The sequence below is a fragment of the Paroedura picta genome, chromosome 1 (assembly GCF_049243985.1).
Source record: "Paroedura picta isolate Pp20150507F chromosome 1, Ppicta_v3.0, whole genome shotgun sequence".
NCBI classification, from domain to species: domain Eukaryota; kingdom Metazoa; phylum Chordata; class Lepidosauria; order Squamata; family Gekkonidae; genus Paroedura; species Paroedura picta.
Window position 1 is genome coordinate 32,447,982 of NC_135369.1, and position 18,706 is coordinate 32,466,687.

At 44.4% G+C, this 18,706-nt stretch overlaps 1 long non-coding RNA gene across 1 annotated transcript; it reads right to left on the bottom strand.

The window, feature by feature from the left end:
- Window positions 1-2,941: 2,941 nt before the first annotated feature.
- LOC143834872 (uncharacterized) lies at window positions 2,942-14,593 on the bottom strand. The gene is made up of 4 exons (XR_013229924.1): window positions 14,395-14,593; window positions 12,846-12,926; window positions 8,799-8,922; window positions 2,942-3,211 (listed from the first exon to the last, which is right to left on the bottom strand). It is a non-coding gene; the product is annotated as an uncharacterized LOC143834872 (long non-coding RNA).
- Window positions 14,594-18,706: the final 4,113 nt, after the last annotated feature.

Here is an 18,706-nt window from a genome sequence, read left to right on the forward strand (position 1 = left end):
TATTACACTTATATACTGCCCTCTCTTAGAGCCTCTTGTGGTACAGAGTGGTAAGGCAGCAGACATGCAGTCTGAAAGCTCTGCCCATGAGACTGGGAGTTCAATCCCAGCAGTCAGCTCAAGGTTGACTCAGCCTTCCATCTTTCCGAGGTCGGTAAAATGAGTACCCACCTTGCTGGGGGGTAAACGGTAATGACTGGGGAAGGCACTGGCCAACCACCCCGTATTGAGTCTGCCATGAAAACGCTAGAGGGCGTCACCCCAAGGGTCAGACATGACTCGGTGCTTGCACAAGGGATACCTTTATCTTTACCTTACTGCCCTCTCTTATGGCCCAGGGTAGATTACAATAAAGGCAATAAAAGAAATGGCAAATGAAGACAATAGCAAACTACCTCAGCTTGATGTAGTGGTTAAGAGCAGTAGCCTTTAGCCTAGAGAACCAGGTTTGATTCCCCTCTCCTCCTCTACCTGAAGCCTGTGGGGTAACTCAGGACCAGTCACGGTTCTCTCAGAATTCTCTCAGCCTCACTTACCTCACAGGGTGTCTGTTGTGGGGAGAGGAAGTGAAGGTGATTGTAAGCTGCTTTGAGACTCCTTTGGGTAGTAAAAAGTAGGGTCCAAAAAACCCACCTTTTCTTCTTATTCTCACATACCTTAAAAACCCCTTATTAGGGTTGCCCTAAGTCGTTTGTAATACATACGAACACATCAACATGATTTCTCAGTACTGTTACTATGATCCTTTACTGTCTTCCTTGGTGTCCCCCCATCCAAACACCAACCCCACTTGGCTTCTGATTAGATCAAGCTATACTAGACCATTACAAATCCTAAATGTAGTGATAGCTACCTGTAAATTTCCTCAGTGGAACAAACTGAAGATACCTGGGAGCATTTTAGGTTGGGAGAATGGCATGGGCTGAAGGCTAGAGATCCTTCCCTTTATGTGCCACTATTTTAATCTGAATTGGGCCACACCTGGAATTGAGCTCCCAGCATGAAGAAGAAGGAGAAGAAGAATTGGTTTTTATATGCCGTGTTTCTCTTCCAGGAGTCTTAAAGAGGCTTACAGTCACCTCAGTGCTGCAAAGTGCTGCAAAGCCGAGTGGAGCATTCCCCCCCCCTCTGGGTTCCAGTAAGATGGGCCCAGCTCCTTCCCTTCCACATGTGCCTCTGCCCGGCTAGGCCCTATTGAGAGCCTGTTGGTGTAGTGACTAGGAGTGCGGACTTCTAATCTGGAATGCCATGTTCGATTCTGCACTCCCCTACATGCAGCCAGATGGGTGACCTTGGGCACTGATAAAACTGTTCTGACCGAGCAGGGATATCAGGGCTCTCTCAACCTCACCCACCTCACAGGGTGTCTGTTGTGGGGAGAGGAAAGGGAAGGCAAATGTAAGCCGCTTTGAGCCTCCTTTGGGCAGAGAAAAGTGGCATATAAGTATCAACTCTCTTCTTCTTCTTCTTCTTCTTCTTCTCTGGAGTGCTTAAGAGAACATGAAAAATATCTGTGTTCCCTTAAAGTGGGGCAACAGTGGCCTAATGTGCACCAGGCCCAGGAGGGGGCTGGCCTGGCAGTGACAACATATGGAAATGGGGATTGGCCCACTTCCATACAAGCTCCCTCCCAACCTTTTCTGCCCATGTGGAATCTGACCACTCTGACCATGACCTGTGCCTACCTTGGAGGGTGGTCCTGGGCCTGAGGCAGTTGGCCCAAGGCAAGAGATGACTCAGCCCTTCATGCCAGTCACACCATGCCACCAGATATGTCCAGCCCACACAGCTCACAAGAGCGCTAGAGGCAACAAAGGCAACCCAGTTTGACAGCTCAGTGAAGTACAAGGCTGTTAATGTGCTGTTAAAATAGATGGCTATAGCTGCAAGCCTTTCCTTTGATGAGGATTGAGCAAAGCTGCAAGCCTTTTGGACCTAGTGCTGACTGGCTCCAGGATGGCATTTAAGTTGAAGCCTCAGCCAGGCTCCTCCATGGGTACAACACGTGCATGGGTACAACATTCAATACCTGCCCATCTGCCTGGACATCTGGTTTTCTGCAAAGCTCTGCCTGTCTGTTCCCAGTTCCTGACTTTACCTTGACTTTGGACTTATTTTCGGTTCCTGACTTTGGCTTGGCTTTTGACTTCTCTCCAGTTCCTGACTTTGGTTTGGCCTTGAAATTCTCTCTAGCTCCTGATATTGGCATGCCTTTAGGACTTCATCCTAGTGCACAGTCTGGTAACCTCAGCTCAGTCCACTCCTGTTCTGCCTCCCCATCTGGACTGAACTCCTTGGACTGGACTTTTGGCCTGGCTTCCGGACTTGGCTTCTGCCTAATGACTTCGTCTTGGCTTCCCAGCTGAGGGTGTATTTACCCAGATCTACGTGTGGGCCAGCATGGCACCAGAATGGTTCAGAAGCATAGCTATGTACCTCCAGGCCCATCATTGGCCATTGGGGAAGGGGGGTTGACTGACAATATATGGTCATCCTGATAAATGTTTAACAAATTTTAATAATACATATATTAAAAAATTAATTAACGCTGACCTATTTGGTAAACCCTTCCAGGACCATCAAAAAAACAGAGTTTACTGAAACCATAGTTGAGAAAGTCTGTGCTGGACAATGAAGTCAGCAATACTTCCAGTTAGAACTGAGGCTTAAATAGTATTTGAGCTCAAACTCATTCTAACAACAGCTGTTTCTCAGGCATCGCCTTGAAGAGTTTTAGCTGAAGCACAGTCCAACACTGAGGATATAGATGCAGGAGCCCCCATCCGACTGTATGGAGAGAGCATGGACTGCACAGCCCTACATCCTTATGGGATTGCCAAACTATTATGGCAGTCCCAATAAAAATGTATTTACCAAGATTAAGCAGGTTTTATTAAAGGTATTGAGAATAATTATTTAATGGCTAATAAAAATGGCTATATCTGTTACAAATCAAGCTGCAAAAAGGAAGAAGAGACAGTGCCAGTATTATTTGATGTGGAGAAGGCATTTAATAGAATGAAATGTGAACTCCTGCATTGATTTCAGTATTGAAGGTAATTTTTAAATATAGATAAATCAACAAATAGGCCACTGATTATGTGTTTTCAGATCCAGCAAGTTCTTCCTGGTCCAGTTAACTTAAATTGAGGCAAAAGTCAAAGGTGCTGTTTGTCTGCCATCTTGTTTGCAGTTACTAACAAGGTCTTATCTGGAATTATAAGGATTGAACAAGATACAAAAGGCATTAGTATTGCTGGGAAATACTTGAAAATATGTTTCACAGTAATGCAGCTTATTGTCATCAACAAGTCATGTAAATTCAATAAGACACAGCTTGTAATGGCTGGAAAGGCAAAGCAAACCATCAGGATTCCAAATGAATGTAATCAAAACAGACTGGATCAGGGTAAATGTATATTATAACACAGAATAAAAAATCATTTTTAATTTATATAATCTATATTTATTACAATTTTAAGCCAGCCTTCCCTGTGAGCTCAGGACAGTGTATAGCATATATAAAAAATTTAAGTTATGGGCATGAAATAAATGTATAACATAAACAATTAATTTCTATTTTTTTAATTATTAAAATACATGTTTTAAAATGGCAGCTAGGTGTTTTGTTCTTGTTCAAGCAGGGAGAACAGTTACCTAGATATTCTGTGGGCCTCACCCATAGGTCAGGCAGAACAGTTGTTTTATAGGCTCTGCAGTACTTTCTTAGATCCTACAAGACCCTGATCTTGTTTGAGAAAGTGTTCCACCATGTCAGATCAAGGGCCAAAAAAGCCCTGTCTCTACTAAAGGTCAACTTTATTTTTCTGGGACCAGGAATCCATTGATTTTATGAACTAGAGCATATGCTTCTTTGAGGGGCATATGGGTGGAGGTGGTCCCCTAAGTACAAAGAATCCAGACCATTTAGGTCTCTGAAAGTAAGTACCAGTTCCTTGAACTTGATTCGGTCTTCAACTTGCAGTCAATGCAGCTGGGAGAGTACTGGTCAAATGTGCTCTCTCCAGTTCCAGTGAGGAATAGGGCCGCTGCATTTTGGACCAGCCGAAGTTTCCAGATGAGATACAAGGGTAGCCCTGCATAAAGACAGTTGCAGTAGACCAGCCTGGACGTGACTGTCATATGGATCACAGTGGCCAGGTCAGACATTGCCAGATAGGGCACTAACAGCTGCACTGGGTCTTCATAGATAGTGTGGGGTCCAGGATTATGCCCAGGCTCTTAACAGTGGCTGAGATGGTCTATTCAACCCTGTCAAGAGCCAGGAGTTGTAGCGCCTCATCTGTAACACACCAACCTACCCAGAAGACCTCTGACTTTACTGTATTTAACTTCAGGTGACTCCACTCGAGTCAATCTGTCACTGCTTCTAGGCAGTTGGGGGTGTTGACAGATGGCTGTTCATTAGCAGATTCATCAGGGTGCAATCCACATATTGATTATATCCTGGCCCCAAACTCCAGATTAACTGGATAAGAGGGTGGGTATAGGCGTAAAATAACATTAGGGTCAGGAAACCAAATCCTCTGGCTCAGATGAATTGCATGCAAGGGTACTAAAAGAACTTGCAGATGTAATTTCTGAGCCTCTGTCCATTATTTTTGACAATTCTTGGAGAACAGATGAAGTGCCAGAAGATTGGAGATAGGCAAATATTGTCCCCATCTTCAAGAAGAGGGAAAAGAAGGATTCAGGTAAATACCAGCCTGTCAGATTAAGATCTATAGCTTGCAAATTTTTAGAGCAAATCATCATAGTGAGTCCTTGAGTAGCTAGAGTAGATGGCTGTAACAACTAAGAGTCAGCGTGGCTTTCTCAAGAACAAATCATGTCAGACTAGCCTTATATCTTTTTTTGAGAAAGTTACTAACTTGCTAGATCAGGGGAATGCTGTGGACATTGTTTACCTTGATTTCAGTAAGGCTTTTGATTAGTTTCCCATGATATTCTTATTGACAAGTTGGTAAAATGTGGTATGGATCCTTTTACTGTAAGGTGGATCAAGAACTGGTTGACAGATTGCACCCAAAGGTGCTCGTAAATGATTCATCATCTTCTTGGAGAGGAGTGACAAACAGAGTGCCTCAAGGATTTGTCCTGGGCTCTGTGCTAATTCAACATATTCATACATGATTTGGATGAAGGAATAGAGAGGGAATAGAGACCAAAGTCCAAGCAGGATCTGCCATCATTCCGTGAGCTCCTCAGCTTCCATCATGCCTTCATGCTCAACAAGGTTGCCATCACTGAGCCACTCCATCGTCTTCTTGACAAGAAGGTGCCCTGGAAGTGGAGCCAGAAGCACCAAGCTACATCCTGACCCACTTTGATGAGGGACTACCAGTTGTTTTTGTGTGTGACACTTTTCTACATGGCCTTGAGGCCCTCCTCAGCCAGATAGTGCCAGATGGCAGTGAGGTCCCCATGGCCTTCTACTTCAATTTTTTGTCAATGACAGAGTGGAACTACGCCCAAATGGACAAAGAGGCACTCACCATCATTGCCAGGATTGCAGTAGGGCATCTCAAGTGGTGGGGCATTGATGGCCATGACAGTGGTGGCATGGCTCACTGGAGACAGAGCAGTGATACTCACAGTAGCCAGTCATGGGTTGATGTTGTTGGTCGATGTGACATCCTCTTGATGTACAAGTGGCAGATTCAGTCATTTTTCGTTGTATAATTTGGTAGCTGCCCAAATTTTCCTCTTCCCAGCTCTTCTCTAACCATGCTTGCTTACTTACTTTAGCTTTCTTATCTTCCACTTCCACAGTCCTTTCTTCCAACAGTTAAATGAAAATGAATGGCTTCTGTGACTCCTTCTAAGTTTCCACTCTCCCTAATGCTGTCTTAACAATATACCTCTCACCTGCTCTCACTGTCTCCTTTTCTCCCTTTCTCCCTTTCCTGTCTCCCTTTCTCCCTTTCCTGAGAGCCAGTTTGGTGTAGTGGTTAGGAGTGCGGACTTCTAATCTGGCATGCTGGGTTCGATTCTGCGCTCCCCCACATGCATCCAGCTGGGTGACCTTGGGCTCGCCACGGCACTGATAAAACTGTTCTGACCGGGCAGTGATGTCAGGGCTCTCTCAGCCTCACCCACCTCATGGGGTGTCTGTTGTGGGGAGAGGATGGGAAGGCGACTGTAAGCCGCTTTGAGCCTCCTTCGGGTAGGGAAAAGTGGCATATAAGAACCAACTCTTCTTCTTCTTCTTCTTGATTTCCTTTTCTTTTCTGCTGTACTTACTCGGGATTTGTGTTGACAGTGATGTTTCTCGATATGTAAGGCTAAGTGCCTGAGGTCAGCTGGAAGCAACTGTACTGGACGACTTCTTCCTGCCATCTTGGGTGGTCTTGTCGTCCCTTTTGTATCAGGGAATATTGTTGGCCTCGAACTAACTCTGTGAGAATAATTATTTAACATGATAGGCTCGGAGATAGCAAAATGGACCTCCCTGCATTTATCTTTGTTTGGGTGGTAATATTTCTTTTTCAATGTGTATCTATTAAATTCTAGCAGTACCTACAATTAGAGATAAAAGAAACCACTATGCAGGTTCACTAGCTTGTTAATCGCTGATCTACACCATCTAAATACCCCTGAATTAGTACAAATTGGTGCTAACAAATGTGGCTGCTGACTCGCCAGCAGACCATTGTTACCGACGCGGCTGGATCCAGCTGCAAGGAGAGGGTACGACTGGGCTCTCTTTCCCTCCCCCTTCTTCCCTGCTTGCCCTCCACATGCACTGTAGGTGCCTGGCTCACCTGGTTGTGGGGAAGCTGGGGAGTGGGGGGGGGCAGGGCTAGGAGCCTGTTTAGCTGGGACACCCTGCTGGAGACCTTCTCTTTGTCTCACAGCTCCCGGCCCTTAGCGGTTCCTAGTTTTGATGAGACCACCCTTGCCTGCCAGGTTTTGATGGTATTGGGAACCTCTGTAAGCGTCTGGGTGCATGCTGATCAGCAGCTCCTCGATGGGGAAGGAGCTGCCTTGCTGTGTGGGTGATGGTGGAAGCCTTAATAGAGGCTATCATCTGTAGGGTCTCCACCATGGGGCCCAGCAGGCCTAGTGGTTGGGTTGAGCATGACCATGGGTGTGACTAGGTTCCCCAGATGGTTGGCCTGCTGGAGTTTGTGGGGCTTTGAATGGGTCATGCACCATTTGTAGCTGGATCCGTCCTCTTGGTGCGCCCACGCTCATGTTTACAATAAAGTTGTGGCCACTTTATTTGCCAGAAAGAAATATAGTTTCTTGTCTCCTCTGTATCCATGTCCTCCACATGGCCTGGAACATTCCAGGCTGCTAGTTATGTAGCCTACTACAGCTACCGGCATTTTAGGCAAACCACCCTGGCTCCAAACTTAGCCAGAATCACATCTGGGTTTATTTATCCTCACTTGCATATAAAATAGAGCCACGAGGTCGAAAACCTACCTGGCACTCCAGTATCTCAGGTGCTGTTTAATCATCAACCCTACCTAGTCCACTAGGCTACTTGAACCAATGAGCCAACGTTGGGAACAGTCCCCCATCTTTAAAAAGTTCATAGGGTAAGTTCCCCTTGGCCACCAGCAAGGGATGGAAGGTAGGGTTGCCAACTCCAGGTTGGCAAGCTTCTCACAATTTGGGGAAAGAGCCTGGAGAGGACAGGGACCTCAGTGAGATACAATGCTATGAAGTCCACGATCCAAAACATGTTTTCTCCAGGTAAACTGTAGACCAGAGATAAGCTGTAATTCCAGGGGACCTCCAAGTCCCACCTAGCGGCTGGTATCCCTACTCATAGTGTTTGCTGATGATCCCTATCTATACTGTAGTAAATCGTGCTGTGACTGCTAAAATTAGTTGTAATCAAACCAGTCAAGAGATAAGGCCTAATTAGAGAATGCCACCACTACATAGATAAAATTATGTAATTAGGTATGTAATTAGCATATTTATGTCAGAAACTGATATTTTTCAAATACTCTCCCCTGTGTCCTGTCTGGCTCAATTAGAGACTTCCTGCTACTTTAACTACTCTTCTTCCCTATTTGCCTCCTTAACAGACAGAATGAACAGAACAGTAGAATGAGTTTCTGGAAGAGCTGAAGGCCTGTGACAGCTTTCGCAGTTCCACAGCGCCTGTAAAAAGAGCTCTTCCACTAGGCATTTGGTTGAAGCTGGGTAGTAGAACATGAGTTGGGTCCCCCCTCTGAAACCCCCTTCTGTGGGGGTGTGGAAGCCATGTGCAGTCCATTGAGATGGGTGGGGAGTTGTTGAGGTGTTAAGTTTTAATTTGTATTTTAGCAACTGTTGCGAACTGCCTCAAGCTGGCTGGCCAGGAGTGGCAATCAATCAATCAATCAATCAATCAATCAGTCAGTCAGTCAGTCAGTCAGTCAGTCAGTCAGTCAGTCAAGACAGACAGACAGACAATTAGTGCTCTCTCTCTCTCTCTCTCTCTCTCTCTCTCCCTCCCTCCCCCCCTTCTACATAAAGTTATTTGTCTTCTTAATAAAACTATTTTAATATTTTGTCGTCTGGTACTCTGCTCCTCTTTGTATCTCTAGACTCTGGTAACAAAGCCTCTTCTAAACCCTCTGCATTGGTGTTAGTGTTTAGTATTCACTGTTGCCTCACAACATTAGGATTCTATTTAGTCACTGATGGCCCCATTCTTCATGAGCTCACCTACTGTGGGATATTGATCCCATCATCTTCAAGTTCATGGATTCCTTTGGATTTCAAAGCCAATGCACATTAGTGATAATATTTTTGTCATGGATATTAATTCTCACCCTATGCAGCAAACGGTCCTCATGTCACAATTTCCTATGACCGTAAAATAAGGAGGACAGTTGAATGAAATACAGTATCCCCCCTTCTCCATACATAATTCAGCGTGCCGATTTCCAGCAAATCCTGCAGAAATACAAAAGGCAACTGGAATTGAACTGAACCAAATGAAAGATTATTATATCACTATAAATCTGCACACACTTCTAGAGCAGGTGAAGATCCTTTTTTACAATGATGCCTTCCTTGTTTTTATGGATGTGCTTACTAATAATTTCATAAATGTTTGAGAGATGGTTGAACTCCTGCCAGTTTGGGTCATATTCTATTCACTGCAAACTGCAAACAAAAATACAATTGTTTGATAAATCAGCCTGACTGTTCATTGACTTGTTAGTGGCTGTTTTTGAGCTTTTTTATCTGTTTACTTTTTACCCACAGTGCAGTGCAACTAGCTTTTTGAGCACATATATTTTCACACAACTCAGTTAAGAACGGAAGAAAAGCCCTGCTGTATTAGAACAAAGGCCCATCTTGTCCAGCACCCTGTCTCACACAGTGGTCAACCAGTTCCTCTGGATGGCCAACAATAAGGCATAGAAGCTGAGGCCTTCAACTAATATTGCTTCCTTGCTCTGGGATTCAGAGAATTCGTTTCTCTGAATGTAGAGGTTCCCCTCAGTCACCATGGCTGGTAGCCATTAACAGCTTATCCTTCATGAATCTTTGGTGTAGTGGTTAGGAGTGTGGACTTCTAATCTGACGAGCAGGGTTTCAATTCTGCGCTATCCCACAGGCAGCCAGCTGGGTGACCTTGGCCTCACCACAGCACTGATAAGGCTGTTCTGACCGAGCAGTGATATCAGGGCTCTCTCAGCCTCACCCACCTCACAGGGTGTCTGTTGTGGGGAGAGGAAAGGGAAGGCAACTGTAAGCCGCTTTGAGATTCCTTCAGGTAGAGAAAAGCGGCATATAAGAACCAACTCTTCTTCTTCTTCTTCTTCTTCTTCTTCTTCTTCTTCTTCTTCTTCTTCTTCTTCTTCTTCTTCTTCTTCTTCTTCTTCTTCTATCTAATACCCTTTAAAGCAGTTGGCCATCTAAACATCCTCTGAAAGAGAATTCTACTTTTTAATCACCCTCTCTGTAGTCATCTCTTTTCTGAGCTGAAAAGTCCTAGACTCTTCAACCTCTCCTCACATACCCCTAATCATCTTGGTTGCTCTTTCTTTGTACTTTTTCTAGGTCAAACAGAACAAGAAACCTATCCTGAGGCAAACAATAAACTTTATGAAATCAAAAATGAGAGCAGTCTCTCTTTGCTTTCTTTACTTCTTCTTTGTCAGGACTTCTATCAGAACAGCATCCTGGTAATGACTGTTTTCAATGAAAAACAACTTTCCTCAGAGGGAAGTCCTCCAATTAGCTCCTGGAAGAACTGTGGTCCATCAATGACTAAACTCATACTTGACTGTTATGTGTGGCAGGACCCTGCATCAATGGACTGGCACATTGTGCCTAATGACCTGTGGCACCTCTCATCATTCTAGGCTCATACAATGGTCTGCCAAGACCCAGCTTGTACAGACTCCATCTTCTTTCCAGCTTGATTTAAACCTGTGGGCTATGGACCACATGTGGTCCGTCAACTAATTGGAGGTGGGCCACGAAGGACGCCTCCCCCCCCCGGAGCTTTACTTCACCCCCCTCCAGCCCTTTACAACACACTTCGGGTGTCATTGTCTCCCATCACTCACAGATGGGACTATCTCGTTGCAGAGAAACAAGCTCAGGGTTCCCATTGATTTGTCATTGTCATGAGTTAAAATTTCCATGAAAATAAAATGTTCTGTATGTTCATTGTTGTGGCATGTCTGTATCTTATTTTGAAGGGATGTTTAAGCATTACAATAGCGATCAGAGAGCGTTAGGGCAGTGGTTGAGAGTAGAGGAGTAGACTACCCCAACATACACCGGGCATCAGTAAAATTGTCAAGCGTTGAGTGGTCCCCGGTGATAAAAAGGTTGGGGACCACTGATTTAAACCACAGATTCAACATGACAGCTACAGCCTGAGATATGTCCTCACTTCCTCTTCCCACCCCATTGTATTGCTGATCAAGTGACAGGCAGAGTCAAGTCTGCCTAGAGGCTTCTAGGCAATCTCCTTTGTCTCTCACCTCTGACTCATCCGAAACCAATCTGTCCGAGGAAATATCTCCCCCACCCCAGAGCTAGACCTATTGAGACATGATGGTTTACTTTCTTTAAGCCCATCATTACCCATTTCCTCACCTAACCAGGCCATTTCCCAATGTTGTACACCTTGAAAATTGCTTCATGCTTCTTCCATACCCCCATCACGTGCCAAGCACAACCCCTTTGTTAAGTGTGGCAGGGCCCCCTGCCTCATTGACAGGCACACTGTCTTCTATAACCAATGGCACCCCACAATAGTCTAGGCTTAAGCTAAAGCCAAGACGACACTGCTAGGGTCAGCCAAGCCAGGCCAGACTCCATCTTAGAAATCTTGCTCTCTGCCTTAGGTTTGGAATGACAGCCTTTGCCTGATTCAGAGGTGCCTCTGAACTCAAGCTTGCATCAGCTCACCCCCCCCCCCCATTGTATTTCTAAGTGAGTGGACTGGCTTCTTCCTGTTTGCCTAAGGGCTCCTAGGAAAATCCTTTGTCTTGCAACATTTTTCACACTTGGCCCCTCTGCCAGGGGATATCTCCTCCCCACACCCTGCCAGCTAGACCTGATGGCTCTCTTCCTCAGAGCCATTAATACCTTTATCCAAATCCATTTACAGCCATCACCCCCCACTTGGCCAGGTATTGTCCTAATCTCTGGGGACCCTGGAAACTTCCAGCACATGCTTACCTGAGCCTTGTCACATAGCCCCCTTCCCAAAATCCTATAAAAACACAGCCACTCTGAGTGTCTTCCAACCCGGGACCTCCCACGCTGGTTCGTGCTTCTTCCTCTGACCCACCACTCCTCGGACAGGTAACTATCGAGCCTTCCACTCTTCCTCCCCCTTCTCTATATGACTGCTTGTATGTGTGTTAGCTATTTGTGTGTCTTTTTGTTATTTTCCTTTCAATAAAAGCTTATATTAATATTTTACCATTTAAATCTGTGTTTGCCTTGAGTTCCTACGGGTGGAATCAACCCTCGTATACATAGGTAACGATACGATAAACGCTAAGTTACCCCCCTCTCGCAGCATTTGGGCTAATCTTCCCCACAAGCTCAAAGATACGTGTTTTTAGGACACGTGTCCACTCAATTTGGGTAACACCTTCCTTTCAGAAGGATACAAAAATCCTTGTTTTACCAAGCCAAAGCATGCATCTGATCTGGATCCATTCAGGTCACCCTTCACACTGCTGGCTGGTTGTGTCATATCTGTGCCTCTTCGCTCTCCAGGACTGGTGAATATACTTACTGCAACCCTTTTCCCTTTTGAATTTCCTATCTGCTTGACTGTTTGTGTGCCTGGTATATGCTTTGTCTATTTCTTTTTATTATTTTCTTATAAATAAAGATTGCTTATTATTTTTAACATTGTCTGTTTTCTGCCTTGAGTTCTAAAGGGTTCAATTACTTCATATTAGGCATTTCCATCCTTTTGCTACATTACCAACCTCTCGCAAGCCATTCCCTGCTCAACACGTGTCCTTGACACGTGTCATTTTGGTAACATGACTTAATGTGCCATGATATGTGTGGGTATGAGAAAGGGAAAGTGTGGGAAGAAGGTCAAAGGAAAGAGAACCCACCTCACAAATTCTCCCAACAAACTGTCATTGTTTATGTATTTATAATTATAGCCCACCCCTCTTGAACCAGTCATCTCTTAAGTTTCTAGAAATGCAATCAGCCATATTGACCCAAAAAAGATACACACACCCAAAATTCACACATCATAGTTGAAGTTTTCAAGTTCTCCAGAACTTTTCATCAGATGGGGTGTTTTTTATTAACACCCTCCCCCCAAGGAGAGGTTGTTAGAAGTTACTCTGTGTAGAGATGAAATAACTACCTACCTGGATTAGGAAGGAACACCAAGAAGAGGACAGTAAATAAAACATAAGAGTTCTTCATAGCTATGTCCGGGAAACTGAATCCTAGGACAAAAACAGCAGCTTTTCTGATCATTTTGAAATGTGAAGCTGTCAGCACCACAGGAGATGTAGATTGCATGCAATACAATAAACTTTGATATGTATGGAAACCGCATGAACAGGTAAACACACCAAGCTGCCTTATCCTATCCTAAATGGTGCTTTTAAATCTTGATTTTGTGCTTTTTTGTTTGTTTGTTTTGCATTTTATAAATATCATAAGCAGTCTTGAGCTCCATATGGAAGAAAGGTGGCTACTAAATATTTTAAATAAATATATACTGACAGACCATAAATTCATCCAGGTCAATATTGAGTATGAATTCTCCAGAGTCTCAGGTCAAACATTTTTGTGTAATTTCCTACTTGATCTTTTTATCTGGAGATGCCAGGAATTGAACCTGGGACCTTCTGCATGCTAGAGTATAACATGCAAAGGTCAGGAATTTCAGAGAACATAAGGACCTGGAAGGGGTGGGGTTAATGATTTTAAAGCATGAGATGATGTGGATGCATTATTCTGAAAACAATGAGCACAGTGTGCAAAGCTCATGGGCCTTTGTTAATGGGAACAAAAAAGAAGACATTGAACATTATTTCAATGGAGCCTAACAAAGCAGTCATGGTTTTATTTAAATGGATTGTTAGAACCACATAAGAGATGTATCTCATCTTTTATTCCTGTCTTGGCAGGATTCCTAGGACTGACCAGACCCAGGACAATTTAGCACCAGCAAGGCCATATCATCATGTGCCTTCAGATATGCCCTGGTACTCAGGTTGCCTAATATGGCTTGGCAAAGTTTGAGGAGTGGAAAGGGGACAGAAGAGAGCTAATTCCAGAGAGTCTACTCTCAGAAGTTGCCTCTGTAGACCAGAGAGCAGTTGCAATTTCAGAACACCAGGCCCCACCTGGAGGCTGCCAAACCTATTTGTCCATAGTTACAGTTTTGGCAGGCTTGTGGAATAGGCTCTCCCGAGCTTGTATGAGACATCTGTCTTTTCCCTCCATGTCACGGTTCAAGGCAGAATGCCTTGAGTGCCATGGTCCAGAAAAAAACAAAATTTCATGGGCTTCAGAAAACGTCAAGTAAAAGAAATCATACTAAACATTTAATATCAGCAACTAGATATCAATACCCTTTTGGTGAAGGTGATCTCCCCCCCCCCTCATTTTTAGGAGGCAACCAGTAATGCTGAATGCCCATGACACCACATGGGCAAATTGGACTGACTGCCAATTCCACTAATTGCAAGAAAATGTTCCATAAAACTGGATATTTATGGCTCAGAAATGTAAAAACTGCAAAGTTTCATAAACTGCCAAGGAAGATATAGCCCCAATTTATTTACTCATTCTGTTTTGAGAAATCCAGAATCATTTTGTAGAAGAATTACATCCTCCTACTCCTTTGGTAAATCTTAATGAAAATTAATGGTTAAAATATGACCAATCAGCCTTTTGACTCACCGGCTTGGCCACAAATTCCAGTCCTCGCTGAAGGAGCCTGGCCCTGCTTTTCAAAGTGCCTGCTGGCTTGGATTCTCCCAAGCAGGATTCAGTGGTGTGTGCTGAAGGGGCAGATGCTCCAATGAGATGAAAGGGAGAGCCTGCTGCTTTTTGAGGGCAAATCAGGAGCTGTTTTTTGCCTCTTTAAAGGCACTGCCTGGTTCTTGCTTCCTTTTGGACTTGAGTTCACCCTGCTTGAGCCATCTCACAAGGCTGGCTACCAATGATATGGCATATCTGGAAGAGGGTGGGGGATCAGCAGATCAGGTTTCGGTATTCATTCTAGAATATGAGACATTCTCAGACAAAACATTTTTTTATTTTATATTTATGCCAACTTTCTTCAGTCGTCCTACTAAAGGTAGCTTATGTTTCCTATTTCCTACTCAGTTCCTGGCTGGATCCAGACTTCTTCAGCTCAGCCAGTTAGATGCAGCATTTGCCCTCCAACTGCATAGAATCATAGAGTTGGAAGGGACCTCATGGGTCATCTAGTCCAACCCCCTGCACTATGCAGGACACTCACATCCTAGTTGCTCATCTGCAGCTGCCATTGAAGAAGCGGAGGAGCTGGGTGGTAAAGAAGACGCACTGGGGGAGGGGAAGCCAACATTGTGCAGGACAGGCAGGCAAGGAGGCATAGGCTCAGAGTGCCTTAAAGGGCACCTCATGTGGGGAGCCCAGCCTCGTCCGCCAGAACTGTCACTGGAACAACTTCCCACCCACCCTGCCATCTTGGATTTATATTTGTTGGGCTGGGATGGCTACTGTTAATTACATTTGAAATGCACTTTGTCACAGCTGGCAGTTCAGCATGGGATGGAGCCTGTTTTGGAGGGGAGTTCGGTCTGTGCATTGGACTCCCCAGGTATGGGATCCGCTTATGAGGTAGCAGGTCTGTCAGCGGGGCCAATCTAACAGGAGAGGCTTGGTGCACACAGTGCCAGGTAGCTTGGGGTGGAATCAATGGATTCACAATCGGGAAACTGGATGGACCCCAGGGCACTGCTGGGTGCTTCCTTTGGATGGGATCCCAATGACAAGGGGACCCAGCTTCCCAGTAGGAGAAATGGGTGGGCTCCAAGGTGCCACAAGGTGCCAGATATTGGGAACATTGTTCCGATCTCTCCAAAATGAGAGATCCCAACCTGAAGGTGGGAGGGTTGCTACAAATAAAAGAGTCAGGACCAGGATATAAGGACTCAGGGTTCCGCATTCCTCCTTGATTCTGGTTAAGTGAGTTTTGACTCTCAAATCCTCATGCCCCAAATATTTTGCTGGTCTGGAAGCTGCTACTGGACTCGAATCTAACTTTCCTATTGAAGATCAACAGGACTACCCTCTAAAACTATCTTCCTCTTCGTGTGCAACCACAACAGAGTAGAAGGTGTGTTTTAATTTGCACTCACTTTGGATTAGTGGTTTTCTGCCTTAGGCATCCTTTGACCACACAGGAAGCTCCCTTATATTGTATCAGACCATCATTCTGACTGGAAGCAGCCTCTCCAGGGTCTCAGGAAGAAGTATTTTGCATCTGCTAATACCTGGTGGACTGTGGCTTAGTGGCAAATAACCTGTGTGGTATGAAGAATGTCCACATTTCAATCCCCTGTGCCTCCATTTAAAGGGAACAAGTAGCAGGTGACATGAAAGAAGTCTTCCTGAGACCCAGTCTCAGTAGACAATACTGACATTGGCAGCCAAGGGTAACTGGACTTGCCAAGGATTAAGCCCATGACCTACTACATGCAAAGTAGATGTCTTCTCACTGTACCACAGTCCCACCACTTCTCATGGCACATGTAGGTAAAGGCCATGTGAAATATCAGGGGGGGAATTTCACAGTCGAAGTAATCTACTGCCTAAGGAAGTGATGAGTTTCCCCTCATTAGCAGTCTTCAAGCCGTGACTGGACAGATACTTATCCTGGATGCTTTAGGCTGATCCTGCATTGATCAGGGGGCTGGACTAGATGGCTGTTTTGGTCCTTTCCAACTCTATAATTCTGTATGTTTTGTGGAAAGGTTTCACTCAGAAAAGAAAGTTTGAAAACTAGGAACCTAAGTTTATTTAATTAAAAAAACACAACTCTCCAGATAATATTCTTAAATATCCATGCACAGCACCATAGATTGCCTATTGCATCTATGTAATGCCTTTCAGTATGCATGTAGAGGCGTAACATGATTTGGGAGTATTATACAACATATAAGCGAAATGCAACAGTAATGAGAAGAAGAGAACTGGCCCTCTCATCTAATAAGGTAAAGGTAAAGGTATCCCCTGTGCAAGCACTGAGTCATGTTTGACCCTTGGGGTAACACCCTCCAGCATTTTCATGGCAGACTCAATACAGGGTGGCCTTGCCAGTGTCCTCCCCAGTAATTACTGTTTTACCCCCCAGCAAGCTGGGTACTCATTTTATCGACCTCAGAAGGATGGAAGGATTGAGTCAACTTTGAGCTGGCTGCTGGGATCGAACTCCCAACCTTATGGACGTCGCTTCAGACAGCATTTCTGCTGCTTAGCACTCTGCTCCACAAGAGGCTCACTCTTGTGGTTAAACAAGAGTATGGTTTAACTCTTGTGGTTAAACAAAGGGACTCATGGGTACAAATAAATGGATAGTTCTCACAATTAAAAAGGTCATGTGGGGAGGTAAGCAATGGGTTCCCCAGGGAGCTATATTAGGCCCAATGTTAATAGGCATGTCCAACAATCTTCTGTAGTCAGAGGTGGACAAGCTTAGAGACAACACTAAACTATTCAACATGACAGTGAAAACTCAAGAAAATGGTGAGCTACAGCAAGATGATCACGTCAGATTAGATGAGGAGACAATAAGGTTGGTAGAGCAGGTTCATTAAGTGAAGGTGAGGTTCAGTATAATGAGCTTCAACCTATGTAATTATATACAGGGGTAAAAAAAGCTTAACTCTATATACACAGTGATGGGATCTGAACTGGAAGTTACTGACCAGGGCCCATTCCACACACATAGGATAATGCACTCTCAGTGTGCTTTGGCAGCTGGATTTTCCTGTGCAGAACAGCAAACTCTACTTCTAAAGTGCATTGAAAGTGCATTATCTATGGGCCTATGAATGGGCCTAGGAAAGATATTTCAGAGTTGTGCTGGATGAAAGTTGTCTCATTATACAGCAGTAGTGACAAGGACAAATTTTATTAGCAAAGAAAATTAAAATAAAATTGATAGTATTTTAGAGGTGGCCGCATTGGAATTTTTTGTGTGTGATTCTGGTCACCCCACCTCAAAAAATATGTTATAGAGCTTGGAGCACCTTCCTTATGAGAACTATATGAAGTACACATAATAGAAGCTTGTAACATTTATGAAATTATGCATGATTTGTTAAGATAGATAGAATCCAATAGACCTGATGGGCAGTAGATTCAGGATACTTTATTACTCATTTGCATACCCCAAAAGCTTGAAGGAAAGAGAGACTTTCAAGAAGTTAACATTAGAGATTACTTTCTGGTTCTTTATCTGACAAAGCAGTTTGTCAGGCTGGCATTACAGATGAAATGGTGATTCTTCAAGCAGAGCTGCAAGGAACTTCTGTCACCTAATTGCTAAAAGTAGAGAAGAGATTTTGTATTAGCACTTGCAAATATTCAGTTTAAACTCTCTGTGCATGTGAAAAACAAATTCTTTGACGACTCTTACTTCCTAATAAATTCCGAGTCCAGTAGCACCTTTAAGACCAACAAAGATTTATTCAAGGCATGAGCTTTCCAGTGCAAGCACTCTTCCTCTGAGCATGATGTCGCAGCATGATGTTGATGTGATTTATGATTTGATGCTTCCAGTGCCCTCCTATTTGTTTCTCACATCTATGATCTCTGGGGTTCCATCATTACTTTAGTGTTATGCAATGATGTATCAAGAGAAGCATACTAAAGGTGTGAAAAAATGTCAGGGGTTATAGATTATTATATACTAGATATTAAGCCCGCTGTAGGCAAAATACAAGGAAGGAAGGAAGGAAGGAAGGAAGGAAGGAAGGAAGGAAGGAAGGAAGGAAGGAAGGAAGGAAGGAAGGAAGGAAGGAAGGAAGGAAGTGAATGCTGGGAGGTGCCATGAAAGGGGATGGGGCAGGGGGGGGGAAGTAGCATTGTGGGAGGGGTAAGTAGCGATGGTGGGTAAGAGTGGGGGTTTGAAAAGGCTGGGTGGGAAAGTTGTGGCAATGGTGAGTGGTGAGGGAGGGCTTGGGAGATCGCACAGGGGAGAAGGGAGAGGGGGAAAGCG